An 11,373-nucleotide genomic window follows, 5' to 3' on the forward strand; every position below is an offset into this window, starting at 1 on the left:
ACAGTGTAGGTGTTTCCCATTGTCCCATAATGGTTTTTCAGGGGGTTAACTTTTCCTGCCCCTAGTTAAAAACCTTGGCAAGCATTGTGGCATTTTTGCTCACTCCTAGGTAATACAACAGTATTAGAGCCACTTTAAGCCACAAAGACATTCTCACTTTGGCCATGATAATGTCCAGTCCTGTGTAATAATCAAGAGGCTGAACTCAACTTAGTATTGAATCCCCTCTCCTCAGGCTGGGAGCCCACAGTGGGGGAGGAGGGTTGACACTTCAGCCTTCCACTTTATGATCTTCCTCACTCCCTCACCATGATACCTAAAAGAGAGAGGAGTGGGGAGAGCGGTGGGGATTGGACAGTACTTCCTTGACTGGATAGCTGTGCTCTCTGGGCCTGGCACTTGCTAGTGTTGGTGTCCCTGGGCAGGTGAACTCTTTCTCTCATAAAGTGTTTTTGTAGCTCTTCATGGGTCCCCTGCTAGGCTCATCTCCCCCGCAGCCCCTTTGACCTTGTGAATACATCTGTATTCTTGGTAGCCTCTTACAGCTCCTTCCTCATCCCCTGGGCATTGGGCAATGCATCCCTGGCCCCTTTTGATGGAGTTTCTCCTCTCCTCTCAAGACAGGATCTCTGTTGGACAGGAGCCAAGATGGCTCCATCTCATCTCTCTCCCAAGTGGCCTTCATCTAGTCCACAGGACATGGGGCAACATTTATGGCAGCCTTGCCCTGAAAAGTCCTTGATCTGGCTGAGAGGGTTGGGAGGCATGAAACGCATCCTCAGAGTTATTTCTTCCATAAATCTACAGAGGGTGTGCAGGTGGCATATTTTGTTTCTTACCCCCTTTGGCAGCTCATAATTATCAAGTTGGTACCTCAGTCAAAACAGAGGCAAGAATGGTCCCATTGTAACATCCTGTAATACATGCTTTCTAATGTCCCTTCACAGAGATTTTCCCCTCCTTTTTACAGAGAGTTCCTCAGCAATAGAAATCATGCTTGCGTTGTTCTTCTCTCCCCCACACACCCTTCAAGATCCATCTCATCTCCCATTCCTTTAGTGAAGCATGAAGTCTTTCTGACTGTTTAATGTTTCTCAATCTTTCACATGTTTCTCAATCTTTTTCACATGTCCCTGTCAAGTCTGCCTCTTGCAGAAAGCCCTGATCCACCTGCATGCCCCCCAACACAATTAAATCACTCCTTGGACTCCCTTGGGACCTTTATATACATCAATTACTACATTATGTATTGGTCTTTTCTCCTCCTATTTGCCGTACGTAGTAGCCTGAGAACTCTTCAAGGACAGCAGCCATATCTTAGCCAACTCACACTACTAGCGCCATACTTGGTCCATCAAAGACAATCAGTTCGTTCATCCAACATGGGTTTATTGAGCAACCACTACAGGCACTGAGGACACCATGATGAACAAGACAGATGAGGCCTTCACCTTCATGGCACTTCAAGGAACTCATATGCCTTTGTAGCATCTCATGGAATACCCCTCAGAGGTCCCATCTGTGCTGGGCCCCTCAGAGATGTGGCCCAGTGAATTGGCACAGTAAGATTCTTCACTACTTAACATGGAGGTCCATCACACTTCTAAACAGTTGCCACAAATACTTCTGGAGAACTCTGACTTGTTCTACTAATGTGGACTCACGTGTTCAGTGACACAGTTTATTCAAAAAAGGCCTGGTAAGAGTCCAGTAAGTCTAATACTGGTGACTATTTTATGCTTTGTGAGAAAGGTGATGTTTCTCAGAGGAATGTTTCTTCCTCATGAGTCACCTGAGTACACTCCCAGCCCAGGGCTCCCCAGCAATGACGTCAGGTCTGTGCACACAGAGAGGGAGAAAAAAAACAGTGCTCACATAGCAAATGTTCTTGTCTTCACTTCTAATGAGAGAGTATGGCTCACTGAAGTTCTGGATTATAGGACTACCGTCTGTTGCAGTCCTTTGTGTGAGGATTGTGTGAGGTGGGGAGGACAGTAACAATAAGGCAGATCATACCTGAACGTTGGAGATGAATACATGAGTCTGAATCTGTCAGTGCTGACAAACACTACACATCAAACTCATTGACAGCAAGCGTCTCCTCACAGAGGATGACCTAAGGGCTATAGGGCCTGGAAGGCCCTCTACTCAAAAACCATTTCTCCCCTCCCTCCATATCACAAAGCAAGAAATTTTCACCATGGGACTTCAGCTGAGGTAGGATGTCTCTAGAAGCTCTGTGTTCATATGGCCACAAAGGGCAGTGGGTATCAGAAATTCCAATCATGTTTGACAATGTAAGTCCTTGGGCCCTCAATATTTTGATTCAGAGAGCAGTCACAGCCCCAAACACTATGGAATTTCCTATAGCTTTTGCTATATTTGCTGTAGGATTCACTCTGCATAGATTCAGTTTGGGCTTAACATCAAAGGACACAGGATAGGTAAGACCTGACAAGGGAAAAGTTGACAGACCGTGTCCAGACTCTGGGATAACACAGAGAAGAGCACATGGGGCAAAGTTGTGGGAGGCCAGGTCCCAGAGGAAGAGATCCCTCAGAAAAGACAGGCTCCACATCCGATCAGTGCACAGGTTGCTGGTTCCTGGGAAGAAGGAAGCTGGCAGGCCTGTGTTCACTGTGGAGCTATATATAGCAAAGACACGTGGCCAGTATTTCTGTTAACGTCGTTCTAGTTTCTCAGAAGCCTTCCTGAGCTAAGATTCCTCTATCCTCCATAAAACTTTCCTGTAGAAGAGGGTTTAGTCACATAACCAAGTCATGAGTCAGCTGAGCTGCCAACTTCCTGGAGACCATCACCAAGCCCGAGGCTGGGTTCATGTTGGACTGGAGTGACTTTTCCAGGTGTCTTGAACCAGCCGATCCAGAACTTCCCTGCAAAGATGAGGTGGCACTTCAGCAAACACCGCTGGTCCTCTCCTCTCACTTGGGACTGGTTATGCTTTATGGCACTAACAGCGGAGACTAGGAGTAGAAATGAGACCTCCTCAGAGCGAACTAGAGGTTACCTAGTTTTACCACCAGGACCAGCAGGAGTACTGCTCCACCCACCTTGCAAAAGACTGCTGCAAAAATAGGCCAAGATGATGCTGACTCTGCAAATGTAGATGCAGAATGTAAGCGTGATACTTCGCCTCAGTGGTTCTCCCTTTTGAACCTACTGCTCCTGTTTCATAGGTCTTGTTACTTCACCCACCTCCCACCCCTTAACAGATACCATGGAGATTCCAAAGTCCCTGCATATGCTCCTGCTTTCCTGGAATGTTTCCCCCTTTTGTTTCTCTATCTCATACCTTCTAAGATTCAGCTCTAATTTTCATCCTCCTATCAAGGCATCCTTGACAACTCTGAACTCCAGAAACCCTAACTGTACTTGTAATCCATAGGGTGGTTCTGAAATCTGGGGCAAAACAAAACTCTCTGAGGAGCTCTTTTTTTTTTTTTTTAATTCATGTTTATGCCTAATTCGAAATTTTCTGCTATTTCTTTTTTTTTTTTTTTTTTTTTTTTTTTTTGCTGTACGCGGGCCTCTCACTGCTGTGGCCTCTCCCGTTGCGGAGCACAGGCTCCGGACACACAGGCTCCGCGGCCATGGCTCGCGGGCCCAGCCGCTGCGCGGCACGTGGGATCTTCCGGGATAGGGGCACGAACCCGTGTCCCCTGCATCGGCAGGCGGACTCTCAACCACTGCGCCACCAGGGAAGCCCTTTTTTTTTTTTTTTTTTTTTTTTTTTAATTAAATTTTATTTATTTATTTTTGGCTGCATTGGGTCCTTGTTGCTGCGCACGGGCTTTCTCTAGTTGCAGTGAGCGGGGGCTACTCTTCGTTTCAGTGTGTGGGCTTCTCATTGCAGTGGCTTCTCTTGTTGCGGAGCACAGGCTCTAGGCGTGCGGGCTTCAGTAGTTGTGGCACGCGGGCTCAGTAGTTGTGGCTCACGGGCTCTAGAGCCCAGGTTCAGTCGTTGTTGCACACAGGCTTACTTGCTCCGCGGCATGTGGGATCTTCCCGGACCAGGGCTTGAACCCGTGTCCCCTGCATTGGCAGGCGGACTCTTAACCACTGTGCCACCAGGGAAGTCCCTCTGCTATTTCTTTTTTTTTCTTTTCTTTTTTTTGAAGATGTTGGGGGTAGGAGTTTATTAATTAATTAATTTATTTTTGCTGTGTTGGGTCTTCATTTCTGTGCCAGGGCTTTCTCTAGCTGTGGCAAGCAGGGGCCACTCTTCATCGCGGTGCTCGGGCCTCTCACTATCGCGGCCTCTCCCGTTGCGGAGCACAGGCTCCAGACGCGCAGGCTCAGTAGTTGTGGCTCACGGGCCTAGTTGCTCCGTGGCATGTGGGATCTTCCCGGACCAGGGCTCAAACCCATGTCCCCTGCATTAGCACGCAGATTCTCAACCACTGCGCCACCAAGGGAAGCCCTCTGAGGAGCTCTTTAAATATTTACCATCACCATCCTCAGACTGTCTGAACTTGAAATTTTGGGAGTCAGGATGGGAAATCTGTCTTTTTGTTTTTGGTTTTGGTTTGGGTTGGTTTGTTTTTTTATGTACCTGTAGACCCTCATTTAAGAGTCACTGGTCTCTAAAGAACCATGTCATATTTGATATATACTGTCTTAAGGGTTTTTACTGTTTGGAGTTTGCTACCTTTTTTTTTCCTACCAATCCATCAGCTCCTCTGTCCAGGAGCAGGGCTTCCCACTCACACACACACACACACACACACACACACAGTTCAGTGCAGTACACGGTGAAGATATAATAAATTGTTGATGCTAGATTGCCACACCTGATGAGGAGAGAAGGAGATGGAATGGTGGGAAAGTGAATGATTTATATTGTCTTATATGTCTTCCTTTTGTTGTGATTCTATGAAGAACAAATCCTATACATGCCCCAGACCATGCTGTAAAGAGCTGGTCTTAAAAAGGAAGGGTTGTGGCTAAATGCAGAGCACTGACAATGCCAAACGAAGATATAAATTAACAGGAACTCTCATTCAGTGCTGGTGGGAATGCAAAATGGTACAGCCACTTTGGGAGACAGTTTGGAAATTTCCTACAAAACTAAACATACTCTTAGCACATGATCCAGCAGTGGTACTACTTGGTATTTACTGAAATATGCTGAAAATTTATGGCCACACAGAAACCCAATCATGGCTATTTATATCTGCTTTATTCATAATTACCGAATCTTGGAAGCAACCAAGATGCCCTTCAGTAGGTGAATGGGTAAATAAACCATGGTACATCTGAACAATGGAATATTATTCAGTGCTAAAAAGAAATAAGATATTAAGCCATGAAAAGACATGGAGGAAGCTCAAAAGCATATTACTAAGTGAAAGAAACCAATCTGAAAAGGCTTCATACTATGTGATTCCACCTATATGACATTTTGGAAAAAGCAAAACCATAGAGACAGTAAAAAGATCAGGGGTTGCAAGGGGTTGTGGGGAGGGAAGGATGAATAGATGGAGCACAGAGGGTTTTTAGAGCAGTGAAACTACTCTTTATGATACTATAATGATGGATACATGTCATTATTAATTTGTCCAACCCCAGAGAATGAAAAACACCAAGAGTGAACCTTAATGTAAACTATGGACTTTGGGCGATAATGATGTGTTGACAGTGGTTCATCAATTGTAGCAAATGTCCCACTTCGGAGGAGGTTGGTAATGGGGGAGGCTGTGCACATGTGGGGTGGGAGTGTATGGGAAATCTCCGTGCCTTCTGCTCAAATTTGTTGTAAGAATAAAGTCTATTTTTGAAAAGTGAAGGAGAGGGTTAGTTATCACTGTGCTGCGTGACAACTCATGCATTTCCATCAAGTCTCATTCTAGTAAAAGGAGGGTTATGATAAGGACACAGAGATGGAATCTTAGAAAAGAGAATTAAGTAAAGTCAAGCCTTAGGAGCACTGAAAAGCCATCAGAAATAGTAATAATAATGATAATAGCTATTCTTTTGTGAGTGCTTATCCTGTGCCAGGTACTGTGCTGGGCAATTCACCTGATGGCGATACCATCCTACTTCTTTAAAGATGAGGAAATTGAGTCCTAGAGCAGTTAGGTAATTTGTCCATGTTCACAAATAACAGAGTCCAGATTAGAACCCTAGCCTGTCAGACCCAAGAGTTGGAGTGTTTAACCAGTCTGTTCATTTCTTAGCATCATGTAGCTCTTTTCTTCTCTGCCTCGCTCAGTAGAAGAGCTCCTTCTACTTTCTCACCTACTGGCACGTGATACAAAATGGCTGCCTCATCCCTAGAGCTTTTATAGAGACTCATATCTCTATGACTCCCAATTCAGATTCTTGAGAATATATGACTATCCAATGAATTGGCTGCCTTTGAGTCAAGTATCTATCCAGGAACCAATCAACTATAGCCAGGAGGGTCGCCCCAGAACTATGGGTAGTATAGATAAATTGTCAGATATGTACATTATATCGGGACATCACTTACTATCCTTGGAAACAGAAACCTGGAGTAGGCACTGTAAATTTGCTGCTTGCCTCCTATGTAGAATCAGGCTAATAATGGCACATCCCCATCGTGCTATGATGAGATTTAAAGGAGTTAATCCATGGGAAGTATATAGTGCATTACTCTGTGCCTGATACAGAGTAATTGCTATGAATGGCATTATTATTCAAGCTGTACTACAACCATGTTTGCTCTGGTATTCTAGTATGCTATGCCCTTGAGTCCCAACTTAGTTTGTTTGCCTGACCCACCTATTTCAAGAACATATGCTTCGGGTCTTCCCTGGTGGTGCAGAGGTTAAGAATCTGCCTGCCAATGCAGGGGACACGGATTTGAGCCCTGGTCCAGGAAGATCCCACATGCTGTGGAGCACCTAAGCCCATGCGCCACAACTACTGAGCCTGCGCTCTAGAGCCTGCGAGCCGCAACTACTGAAGCCCACGCACCTAGAGCCGGTGCTCTGCAACAAGAGAAGCCACTGCAATGAAAAGCCCACGCACCGCAATGAAGAGTAGCCCCCGCTCACCACAACTAGAGAAAGCCCGCGTGCAGCAACGAAGACCCAACACAGCCAAAAATAAATAAATAACAAATAAATTTCTTTAAGAAAAACCCAAAAACATATGCTTCAACAATTGCCAAACTCAGATGTCTCTGGAAACACATCCTCTTCCGGTGTGGGTTTGATAACGCCCTTAGACAACAAAGGGGGATAATTCCCAGTCTGAAAATGTCCAGGGCTATTCTAAAGTGACCCAAACCAATGCTAGCTTTTATCTTTGGGAAGGTAGTTACAAAACCAGGTCTTAAAGGAAGAAAGTAGAATTCACAGAAGCAATACGCAGATATGCCCAACAGCAAATTCTGCTCCTGAAGGCATAGGTTTTGCTCCACTGGCCCATTTAACAAGGAAATCATTCATTAATGAGCATAAATAACAGACAAAAAGGACTGTCAGATTGAGCTTGTCCAGACAGCCAAAGTGAGTTTATGCATTTACACGATATCCCTAAGTGATGGCACCATACCTAGCTAGGGAATTTAAGCATTTCCAGAGGATTGCTGTGAACCTCAGCATAGTTCTAGAACCAATGTAAACAGAGCCTTATACAAAACAGGCATTCTATTTCTGAATAAAAATAAATCTACATTACTAAAAAAAAAAAAAACAGGCATTCTGACTTTTGTTGATTCTGTAAAGAGTAGATAAAGAACAAAAGGAAGCAGTGCTGCCCTGAGGCATCATCCAAACAAACAAGATAAGGTACTTCTCAGCCCAGGCATAACAACCACCACCAACTTATATTTGTGTTATTTCAAAATTTTCATTTGATTCCCAGCTATTGCCCTGCAAACAAAGTAAAGCCTCTATTCTCCAATTTTCCAGATGATAAGATTGAGGCCTAACAAATTACTACTATTGCCACTGCTACTAGAACGACTAGAACCCAGGTCTCCTGACTGACGTGTCATTTCACTGCCCCATGATGTCTCCCTGTGGTGTGCTCACGGTGAAAACTATGGAAGGAATCTTCCAAATAGTGAAATCACCTGGCTGAGAAATAATCGGCATCTCTTTAGATGTGTTCCTTAAATCACTATTGTGTCATTATGCTTTGAGAATATGCTTGGGAATTACTGCTCACCAAGTAGCCCATCTTGATTTATAATATACATTAGTTTATTAAAGGCTTGGAGCAATTGTACACAAAGAAATCTATATAATTCATATTAACCCTGTAATCCTCAAACCTATTTGACCATCAAACTCTTTTTGGGTATGTTATTTATTAATATCATACAGTGGAATATTCTTTGGAAAATGTTTTAGACTATGTTAAAAACAACCATTCAGTGACATAAGTAAATTAACTAAAAAATTATGCCTCATTCTGTTTTGCTTGATCCTCAGTTTCTTAGGCCCAAACAAATTTCTAGAAGTGATACGAATTCTAAGGAAGCTTTTTGGACATGCAGTGCGCTGTTAGGAGGCATATAAAGGCATAAAGATGAAACTTGAAAGACTTGAAGTAGGCATTAAGAGGGCAGATTAATATAGGGATAGAGTTTCTATCTCCAACTTCAGGTGGCCTACGGAAACTCCAGGTAGCCTTCTCTCTTCATTTTTTTCTCTCCCCCTACATACTTTTCGTTTATCTAAGTCAGTTACAGAGCTGTGAGGAGGGAGGTGGTTCTCCTTTCCTTCCTCATCTTGTGGCTTTCCCCCTAAAGAGAACTTTCTTTAATCCCCTGGGAAAATTGTCTTTCTGGAGATCAACATCTTCTATGACGATGAAAGCAACCACCCTGTGGTTGCTGGGAGCAATGATGGCAGCATTAAGGAGAAAGGGACTGTTAATTAAGCAACCAACATCCACTGCACAGAAGGAGCCTTTCATTATTAAACTACTTTCTCACACCTTCTTATCAGTGGCCAGAGCTCCCCAGTTATCTACCAAAGCCACTTCCCTTGAAAGAATTAATTTTGAGACTTCTTGGCCCTACCCCTTTTACATCCGGATTAAATTCATTGATCCAAGTTACCAATTTACTGAACACATTTCCCACTTGGGGGAACGCACGAGCTTCCTCGCCTGTGGCCATTCCCAAAAGCAGTCATATTTTAAGATGTGTTTTCTAGTCTTTGTCCTCACCTGGGGCCGAGGGAGGGTTTAGGAGACTGGCCACTTTCTGTAACGTGTTTTCCTTCTCACATGATCCAAAATGGCCTAGTGCCCCCAGAACTTTTCTCCGACTCATGTTCTCATCTCTAAGGTTTCTTCTGTATCATCAGAGTGGTCCTTCCAGGAAACAGCCTCAGTGTTTAAGACAACGTGCCCCAGAGGGCAGCCCCTTCTCTGGCCCACAGGCTGCGGATATCACTTCCTCAGTAGTCCAGCCTGCCCTCCAGAAACAGGGAATGTATTCCTTCTAAGAGGGCTTCTCAAGAGTGAGATGAGTTAGTGCCTTCCTGAGCGCGCGCTGGGAGATGGAGAGAGGATTCCCAGCCACCACTCCACCTTCCATGCCTCCACTATCTCCAGGGCCCTGAAGCCGATGTTCCCCAATAAGACAGTGTGCTTCTGCATGGTTCCTCTTGGGGAACCGGCTGACTGAGGGTTGCCCCCTCCATCGTTTGGCTGATACTTTACGGCCAACTCTGAGCACTGCTGAGTCACCCTTCTGGAAAGTCCAGCCTGTTACCATGTCTTTTATCTCTCTCTCGCTTGCTCAGAGCACGAGAAAAGTTAACTTGCTAGACATTAGAGAGTGAAGGATGCTTTCTTGTGGAATTTAACCACCCAGAGCAGAAAAAAGCACCCCTACTCAAATGATTCCCCTTCTCAGCTGCTTGTAATGCCCCTTTTTACCATTTATATCACTCTACCTAGATTAGAGATGACACTTCTCTTAAAGGTTAAGGTAACATTTTTACCTAATAGTTATTTAAATAATAACAAAATCAAACATATATGTGAAATGTACATAACTGCTTTATAAGTATTAATGTTTATATTTCATAAATACAATATTAATAAACTCACATGACAATGTTATGAGATAGGTACTCTTATGTCCATTTTACAGACTAGAAAACTGAGGAAGAGAAAGGTAAAGTAAATTCCCTATTCAGCTGGTGTAGTGAGTGGCAGAGCTGGTGTTACCTTTTCCTCCCGGACTCTTTGTCCTGGTGTCCCCCTCATGGAGATGAAGGGAAAGAGCAGGGCTGGGCAGCTGAGATCCACCTAGAAATGGAGCATGAACCTGGTTGGGAGCTAACCTGCCTCCTCCCCCTGCATTCTCAGTAGGGTGAGATGGGCTGCTGGGCTCTGTTGTGCTCAGGGCCAGTGGGGACTGAGTCCAGGAGGGTCCAGTGGATGGAAAATTACTAAGAGGAGACATCAAAGGTAGGGGTATTCTTGCTAAACTGGTCTAACAAGATTCTTACCTGGGAAGGCAGGCCAAAGACTTAGACATCAAAGATGGGGGATGAGGCACTTGATCAGATATCAAGGATAGGGGGGGCGTTCTTGCTTAACTGACTCAGCAGGATTCTTGCTAAAATTGCACCAAATAGGCCCAAGACAGGACAAGGTCAACACTTCCTCGAGAAAGGGGCTCAGAGAGAGATACCTGATGAACGTTTGGTCAAAGAGAGAGTCTTTGTACACACACACACACACACACACACACACACACACACACACACACACACACACACACACACACACACACACACACACACACACACACACACACACACACACACACACACACACACACACACACACACACACACACACACACACACACACACACACACACACACACGTTTACCCCCCTGCATTCCCCCTAGTGCTACTTCTTTTCTAAGAAATTGGGCCAAGTTAGGGATCAGAAGACTTGAGTTCTAATCAAGGCTTGAGTTCCACCTTGTTCTCCCTCTTCACCCTTGAGCTCTTTTTCATGAATTCCCTGAGAAGGTCCTGGATGGTGGGGAGAAGCAAGACAGAACCATCTCCTGGAGTCCAGTCACTAGCACTAGGTCTCAGTGGCCAGGTCAGGTGGACAAGAGGCAGGAGAGTCAGAGCAAGTACCAGTTTCAAGGAGAACTTAATGCTCATTTTAACTGGTTTTCAACTACATAATAATGTAGCAAGAGGGGAAAGCAGTACCACCAAGGATTTCTTGCCATGATTTCAAAGGATGTTTAGCATCCCTGCAGATTTAAGAACAAAGCAGGGTCAAGAAAAACAGCAAAAAACTTTGAAATGAGCAAAAAGATTTTCGAGTATCCTTTCAGTGAAATGCAAGATATTGTCTGGAGGACCCTCCCAGGATTGTCTGATTCATTAGCG

The sequence above is a fragment of the Mesoplodon bidens genome, assembly GCF_964165515.1.
Source record: "Mesoplodon bidens genome assembly, chromosome: 3".
NCBI classification, from domain to species: domain Eukaryota; kingdom Metazoa; phylum Chordata; class Mammalia; order Artiodactyla; family Ziphiidae; genus Mesoplodon; species Mesoplodon bidens.